We start from the raw sequence: 8,983 nt of genomic DNA on the forward strand, positions 1-8,983 counted from the left end.
ATGAACTGCAGGACACACAAATCCTTTTCTCAGTGCCTCGTTAAAGGCCTCGGGGGTTGGACATCCCGTGGTTCTCAGGAGAGAGCAGCACTCAGTGGGAGCTATTGTGAACATTAAATGGTGTGGAATAACAGTGACCCAGAAAAGTCAGATCACAAATGTCTCAAGTTATGCAAAATTACATCAGCTTTTTGCAGAAGTGAGTGAAGATGTGTAGGTGCATGTGTTTCACCCTTAATTCTGCCCTCAATAAGTTTTGCCCTTCCAGTGCCTTGTTCTCAGCTCTCACTTAAATACAGACCAAATACTTTCCTTTCAGAAATGCGAAATGAGATGAAATGGATCTGCTCTGTTTATTTAAGAGGATTTGATTCACAGCAAAACAAATTAACTGGAAAACATTGCTGGGAAGACTGGCATAGCTCTGGGGAATGTTAATGTGTTACTGGGATTATGCAATGAATGAATAGACTGGAATCCTCAAACCTTCACTTGAACTTCCTTGTAGTTTAGGGGCCTATTTGTACAGGAAAAGGCTTATTGTGGTGTTACATGTAAATAATATTAATGACAGTGATAATAATAAATTATATAATATGTATTATATATTCATGCATATTTATTCCAGTCAGGACATTCACAGCTTCCTCTTAGCATGGTCCCTCCTGAAGGTGACAGGATGACTTGTTGCAACAAGATTTGGAGACTGAGGTACCAGTTTCAGTGACTCTTTTCTCTGTGACCAGTGAAGAAAGTGGCTAAAGATGCACTGGAGTGTTCCTGACAGCGACAGAATATCCAGGAGCTGCAGATTCCATGGGGTGAGACCCCTGAGCAGCACTGCAGAGAAAACACTTTGTCTTTATTGTTACCAGTGTTGCTTACCATCACAGGTTTGTGACATTTACATTTAGCACCTGTCCCACTCATTTCGTGTCAGCTCATGCTCCTCTGACTGGTCCCTGCTCCAAAGGCCCTGCAGATGCCCCAGAGGGCAGCAGTGTGGGTGGGCACATCCCTGTCACCACCCACCCTGACCCCATCCCTTGTTAGCAGCAGGGGGCTTTGCAGGAAAGTCGAGTATCACCACGGACAGACAGGACACTTGGAATCCCAGAATCCCAGAATGGTTTGGGTGGAAAGGGACCTTAAAGATCTTCTTGTTCCAAGCCCTGTCCAACCTGGCCTTGAACACCTCCAGGTAGAGCATCTCATCTGCTGTCAAAGTGCCCTGGGCATTCTGCCCCTGAGTATCTGTGAAAAGCATCTTGGCTGATTTTTAAGTACAGAATATTGCTAAAAATCAAAGCATGGAGGTGATTGTCATCTGCCCTACTCCAGATTCACCCTCAGTTCTCACTCTGTGACTGCTGAAGTAGTGATGAAATAGTTCCTGCTGTGATCCAAATACCTGCCTCTGACAGGATTCTTCAGTGGTTTGGGGTGGAAGTTTTTCTTAGTAATGTAGGTGACTACTATCTGAGGTAGGATGCTGGACTTCCTTCTATAGAGGAGAATGTAAAAATCCTCATTTTCAGGTTTTCCTAACCAACTCCTATCAGCACGTGGATCAAAGCCAGGATCCAGTGTCAGCCAGGCCTTGGAACACTGGGGAAGCTGTTCTGTGTTTGTTTCACTGTGTGCTGATCTCTGGGTTTTACCTCATGATTAATATAAACTTCCCAGGAGTGATGTGGAGTCACTGGCAGCTGTCCAGTCCCAGTGCCATGCAGCAGGATGCTCCCTATGAGGAGTTTCTGTAAGGCACCCTGAGCTCTGCATTTACAGGATTAATCAGGGTTTCTGTAAAATGTTCAAATCCTTTTAAAAGTCTACACTTGTGCTCTGAACTTGATCAAGTTTTCATCTAAAGTGTAAAGTAACACATCTGTTACCCAGAGTAACCAAAGGATCTGGGCAGATCTTGAGTAAGATATAAAATAATGTAGGAACTAGAGCTGTTACTTCATGTACCCTGCTCTGGAGCACAAATCTGATAAGGGGACAAGTGACAGAACAAGGGGAAATGGCCTCAAGTTGTGCCAGAGGAGGTTCAGGTTGGATATTAGGGAAAATTTCTTCACTGAAAGAGTGGCACAGGATGCCCAGGGCAGTGGTGGAGACACCATCCCTGGCAGTGTCCAAAAATGAGTAACTGTGCCGATTCATGTATGGTTTGTGGACATGGTGGGGTTAGGCAGAGGCTGATGATGATCTTGGTGCTCTTGGAGGTCGTTTCCATTTTTAGTCCTATGGTTTTGTGTCCTGGGGCAGCTCTCGCCTTCCCACCTTGCTGTACTCTCCGAGATCTCCACTAGATGGTGGAATGGACCAGTAAAAGAGTTTGTGCAGCAACAAAGGGACGTGATCAGGCTGTGGTGACACCGGAGCTGCTCTCAGGATCAGGACCACACGTGCCCTGTGTGCTAGGGGGCATTTGGCAGCACCCCTTTGATCAGTCCCTGTGGTGCCATCCCAAACCCACCGGGACTGAAGAACTGTGGTCCTTCCACAGGTCTTGATTCTTCAGGCAGGGGGTTTTCACCTTCAGGCCTCTTCCTCTCTCCTTCTTTTTCTCCATGGAGAAGAGCTGCCTTTTTCCTAGGAGGCAAGGAGTGAACCCACTGGTGTGCTGCAGAGCTCATCCATGCTAGGAAGGGAATGTGTTGGCTGCAGGACTGTGAGTAAGAATGGGACAGCATGTCACCAAAGAGGGGGTGTGGGGAGAAAAAGTTCTGCAGGTGCAGCAGATGTGTGTGATGGGGATTAAAGCTCCCAGGGCTGTGTGATGGAGCCAGTGCTGGCCTTGGACAGTGCTGAGCTGAGAGCAGCTCTCAGCCCTGAGAGGTCATGTCACAGTTCTGTGCCTCAGTTTCTCCTGTGTAAGATGGAGTCAAGGATTCTGACCTTTTGGGGCAGTCTTTTGTTATCTGCAATGAACTAACTGGGTGTCAGAGCTCTCTGTTTTCACTACAGATGCTGCTGTGACTTGTGGGATTGTGTCCTCTGTACCTGGAGTCACATGGAGTGAGACTTCAGCTCCACTTGACACTGTCCAGAGCAGGGGGCTGAGCTTGCATTGTCCTGGTTCCCTCACTTCAGTTAGAGCTGCATGTCCTGCACACAGCAAAGGGAAACAGCACCAGAGCCAGCTGCTGCTGCAGGGTGATGGGTGCTGCTCTCTGGCCAGCTTGGTGAGGGACAGGCTTCAGGCCCTCATGTCTGCACGAACACTCATGCAGATTTGATGAGTGCAGAAGCTGTAGAAACAGAATGAGATGTTTTCCCTTAACAAATGAAGTTTCCTTCTCTGAGGGGAGTGTGCTGGTGGCAGCTTTGCCAAGAGATAACCTGGTCTAGGGGTGTCCCTGCCCAGAAGGGTTGGAACGAGATGACCTTTAAAGTTCCTTCCAACCCAAACCATCCTGTGACTCTGTGATTCTGACACATATTTTCTGAGGAGAGAAACCACACAGACCATCTGAAGCCTAAGGAGTGTCCTCAGCTCCTCCAGTGCTCAGTGGGAGTGCATTTCCAGCTCATGCATTCTGGAGAGGCCAAGCTGCCACAGAGTGTGTTGTGAAGACATGCAAGGACAAGAGGCAGGATTATCAAGCACTGCTTCTCTACCTGCATGACTGAGCAAAATTTAATTACCTCTGCTCCCAGGAGAGCTGCCTGGCCCTTGTACATGAACCATGAGATTTAGATTTTTAACAACTTGCAGTGCTGTGACAGGTCTGTGAGCCCTCCAGCCTGTAAGGTGCCTCTAGTGGAGACCAGGAAAAGCTGGGACAAGGACTTTGTAGTGAGTCATCCAAGACAAAGAATGGTGTGGGGAAAAGGGACCTGCTGCACACAGGATGCTGCTTGGCCTTTCCATTCAAACATCTGCTTTAATGTTCTCAGCCTGTCATATTTCCATAGGTCCATTTTCTCCTGCCTCTTTAATGCTGTGAGCCTGACCATCTGTAGGATTTCTTTGGTGCCCAAATCTTCATTCACTGACTGTTGTGTTTGTATTTTCAAGTCTTATCTTTTATCTGCTGTCAAGTAACACCTTCTGTTCTTATTGGCCAAAGAGACTAATTGTTCCTTTTTTTTTTCTAGCAGCAACAAGGAGCCATCATAAAACTATCTCACAGAGCTGCTCTTCAGTCATGGTTGTGTAATGAACCAAGTGTTCAAGGAAAGGCTTGGTCCAGAGAGCTGAAAGGACAAGGTGAGAGATCTGCAGGAGCATTTTTTGAGATGACTGGGATGTCAGGGTGTGCCTGTAGGTTCTACAAACAAACACAAGCCATCTCTGCCACTTGTGACCTTGTCAGTCATAGGTGTTTTGCTATTGTGATAGAGTGCAGGACAGGTTTCCTGTCTGGGCATTTGGTAAATGGTCAAAATTGCTGTGGTGGGACCTGCATGGGGGCAAGAATGTCACTGCCAGGAACAGAACAGGGTGTCAGTGCTTAGGAAAAATAATGCAGTCACCCAGGGAGGGTCAGGTTCAGCAGACCTGAAGAGCTGTGCAGGGCAGGAACACTCAGCAAAGCACTGAGGTGCCAAGAGGCAAAACAGGTTTTGGCCTCACTGTTTGCCATGTACAGTACATAAACAAAGTGTGGCCAAGGTTTACTTTAATGCCAGCCAGGTGTGCCAGGCCCAGGGCAGGAGGTGAGGCACTGCACAGACACACAGGGAGGGCTCTCATCTCTCCCAGAGTTCATATCCTCAACACAAAATCAGGGAACAGAATAAATGTGATTCTCTGTAACATTTTTCCTTGAATTAAAATACACACCAGGGTCACTGTTGCCTCAGCACATCTCAACCTTGATCCAAGAGGGACATTTTCAGGTATTGTATGACAAAGTCCAGGACAGAGCTGAGCCCTTTCCCCACACAGGGACTGTGAACCATCTGGTCAAGTCCAGGTTGTCACACACAGAAGCCACCACAGCTAGAAAATCAGGTGGGACCATCCACAGGAGACCTGTGTGTCACAGCAAACCACTATGAGGGAGCACCAGAATCCCAGAGGAGCTTTGGGGAGCTGAAATTATATCTGCCCCTAATCCAGGATGTTTTTGTGGATGTATCAAAGACTGGAATTTTTTTAAAATCCTGTTTCTCTGCCACAATTGTGAGTGTCCCATCAGCTCACCACACAAAACAGCCCAGCTGGAGTTTGTTTAAAGCTCTGCTCAAATGCTTCATTTTTCTGTCTTTAAACCTGTACTGACAATATTTGCATTGTAATGATTGAACTCTGCTTTCACCTCAACATTTGCCTGGTAGCAAAGGTGATTTCTGCATAACCAGAGAACATCTGAGTCTTCCCTGGGAAATCTTCCCTTCCCAGTCTCACCTCAGTGTGGGACTCAGCTTTATTCAAGGCATAAGGGAGCTGCTTTTTCCCAATACTACACAGGAAGGTTTGGAGCTGCAAACAGTTACCAGGGTGCAAAAAGTACATTTTAGGCACTAGGATCAGCCAGGAAGCTCTTGGAAAATGTTAGGTTCTCCCATAAGTTATCAGATGCCTCTTTAAAAAAAGAGGGAGCAGGACTTTTTAACAGGCAGGTAGTGACAGAAAAAGGGGAAATGGTTTTAAACTGACAGAGGGAAGGGTGAGATGAGATATCAGGAATAAATTCTTCCCTGTGAGGGTGGGGAGGCCCTGACTCTGGGTGCCCAGAGAAGCTGTGGCTGCCCCATCTCTGGAAGGTTGAACAGGGCTTGGAGCAGCCTGGGACAGTGGAAGATGTCCCTGCCCATGGCAGAGGGTGGAGCAGGATGAGCTTTAAGGTCCCTTTCTATCCAAACTCTTCCATGGTTCTGTAATTCTGTGATCTAGGGATGAAGGCACAGTGTTATGCTGGAGCTCCCACAGCATTTCTGGCAGAGTTTGGGGGTGAGAACAGATCTCCATGTTTCACCCCACAGCACAAACCTGACAGGATCACTCTCATGCACACAACAGCTGACACAGACTCTCACCCAAGTGTCCCTTGATCTCAGGGTTTTTAATGTAAAAAAGGTGGAATCCTTCCATTTTAGGAGCAGATCATGTGAGAGTGTGCAGCAGCACAATGATGTGAGGGAGCTGTGGGAGCTGGCCTTGGCCTGAGAGCAGCAAAGCAGAGCTTAGCACAGGAGGAGCTGCACTGACCAAGTGCTAAGCAAACTGAGGAACTGGTGTGAGGAAAGCAGCATGAGCAGAGGGTTGGACAAATATGGAGCAAATATGCAGGCAGAGGAGTTCCAAGGCCAGCACTGAGAAAGATGAGGTCCCACAGTGTCACTGCTGTGAGTCTCTTCCTGGCAAGCTGGGTGAGAGGAGGAAAGACACAAAGGCTGCAGAGAGAGGATGAAGGCAATGCAGGTTGACACAAAGCCCTGAGAGAGGAGAAATGCCCTGGGGGGTTCCTCATGGACTCCTGCAGAGGTGAAGCTAAGCTGGCAAGGAAACCTCTTAGGGCAGCTGAGCTCCTGCTGTGCCCCAGCCATGTGCAGATGTGCTGTGCCACAGGAGAGATGGCAATTCCATGTGCCAGCATCCACTGGGGTGTTTTTGTCAGTGTCCACAGTCAAAGAAATCCAACAAAAAGCTTTCCCTCTAACAAGCAGCCTCTGGCTGCAGCAGGTGACAGGAACAGGGTATCAGCACAACTGGGCTGGTTGTTTCAGGAGCTGCATGGGCTTTCAGCCACCAGATCAACATAAACCCCTGAGTAACACATGTGGGGTGTGCACTGCAGGTGTAGTACAGCCCATGGTATGGGTGAGAACAGCCTTAGAACAGCCTGTGACATCCCTGGATCCAGCCCAAAGGGACACAGCAGCTCCACAGAGCAGGGATGTGCACTGGGATTCACAAGACTCCAAAAGGTTTCTACTCCCTCCCATTGATTTTTTTTGGACTCCTACACTTTGAACCTGATCCTGCAGGTGGCCTCTTCCTCCTGCTGTGTCATTCAGTTTCTAATTTTGAAGGGGCAAAACCTTGAAGGATTTCAATCCTTTTCTGAGTGCATACATGCTTTGTTGGTTGGTAGTGAGAGTGTCACACAACCAGTGTGAGATGTCTCAAAAGAGTTCATGGAAAAGGACAAATCCCTCATCCTTCATGCAGCCCTAAGGACACCAAACCCTGCAGTGAGTGCTCTTTAAAATCTTTATGAAATGTGTGAGAAATACAGTGACATTCTGATAATTCCATTGCAGCATAATTTGAACTTCTATTTCATTCAATCAAAACTCCTGAAATAAAACCATTTGTATTCTTGACACAAACCCATTTGGACTCTACTTCTGGGCTGATGGATGAGTTGATGTGATGAGTTTTTCACTTAGAGGCCACTTCACAGCTAATTTTTTTATACTGTTTTTGCTTAACTGACAATAAAGAAGTACTCACACACTTGTGCTACAAATTCCTGCCTAAATTTATAACATTTCCTTGTACAAAGTGAGTCATTACAGAAGAAAACCTCAAGTACAAAAGAAATCCTTAAGTCAAAAGGGTTGAGTGCTCTCTCCTGCTGTGCTGCAGCCAAACTAAAGCTTCCAGCTCAATTTTTTTTAACATTCCTACACACACAGATGGGACCTTGGGAGGTGTGAGCAGGTTGTAAACCCAAATTCTTGCTGAGAAGGGGTCAGCATTGTGAAAGGCACAATAGCATGGAGAGCTGAAAGGGGCTGAAGGTGTGAAGAGAGAGGCAGTGCCTGCGTGCTGGACTCCCACACAGGCAGGGACAGTGCAAATCACACTGCCAGAGCTCAGTGTGGGGGTCACAGGATTTATTTCTTTCACCAGGAGTGGGAGGAGCTGGATGAAGAAGAGGGGGAAGCTCTGCAGGAGCACACCTGGGTTGTGTGCAGGTGTAAAGGGGTGCCATCCACTGCCTGTTTCAGGAGAGAGGGAGCAGTGAACAGCCCTGGCAGTGTCAACTCAGCAGTATCCACCCCACGGGGAAGAACTTGCCATTTTTATTTCTTTTCTCCCTCTTGATCTCTCTGGCATAAGGCTGAGCATGTCCTCAAGAGTCCAGCAGCAGGAGGGGATGTGCCATGAGGGCAGATCAGGGAAGCTTTTGTCCCTGGGGCTGCACTCCTGCTGTGCTTGCATGGGGGTAACTGGATGGGGCAGAGGAATTTTAATCCTGAATGATTTCCACATTCCTTCCAGCCTGGCAAAGGATTCTGCTGAGGCATCAACTGCCTTGTCCAGCTCAGCCAGGCCTGCATCTGATAAGTTGATTGAGGATTTAATTGAGGAATTAATTGAGGCATTCTGCTGGTTACCACAACATTATCAGTGTGCTTCCCAGAGTTGGAGCTTTCCAGTTCACTTGGACTCAGTCCTGTGAATAACTAAATACCATTAACCTCCTCCAAAATCCCTGGAGTGGTGGCTGCTGCAAACTTGAGGGATCAGTATCCTTTTTGCCAGCCTTTCTTTGAGTGCTGTTTTGCTCAGCTCAAGTAAGAAAGTTCATTTTGGAAGCAGAAGTGCTGAAAAGTCTTTTTTTTTTTCCTTCATGTCTTGGTTCTGCAGCTGCAGCTGGTTGTGCTGTTCATTAACTATGATTCTGGCATTTGTCTTGGTGGTCTAGGAAGATGTTCAGCTTTTGTTCTCAAAATCATACAATACCCAGAGAGATTTCCACCTCTGTTCAGTGCATTTGTGCACATTGGAGATGTAAGATGTAATGCAGCTGGAAGGTAATAACAGCACTTCTGTTAAATTTGAGTTCCTGAACTATAACATTTTAAACCAAAACCTTGATGTGATTATCTCTAACCCTTTGGGACCCATTCTGGTCTTATTCAAATTGGTGTGAATGGGAATAAGGTAATGGGATAGTCATGGGACAAGTCTGTGTTTTCATAGAATCACAGAACAGCTTGGGTTGAAATGGACCTTAAAGCTTATCTCATTCCATGGACACCTTCCACTATCCCAGGTTGCTCTGAGCCC

This window comes from Erithacus rubecula, assembly GCF_903797595.1.
Source record: "Erithacus rubecula genome assembly, chromosome: 23".
NCBI classification, from domain to species: domain Eukaryota; kingdom Metazoa; phylum Chordata; class Aves; order Passeriformes; family Muscicapidae; genus Erithacus; species Erithacus rubecula.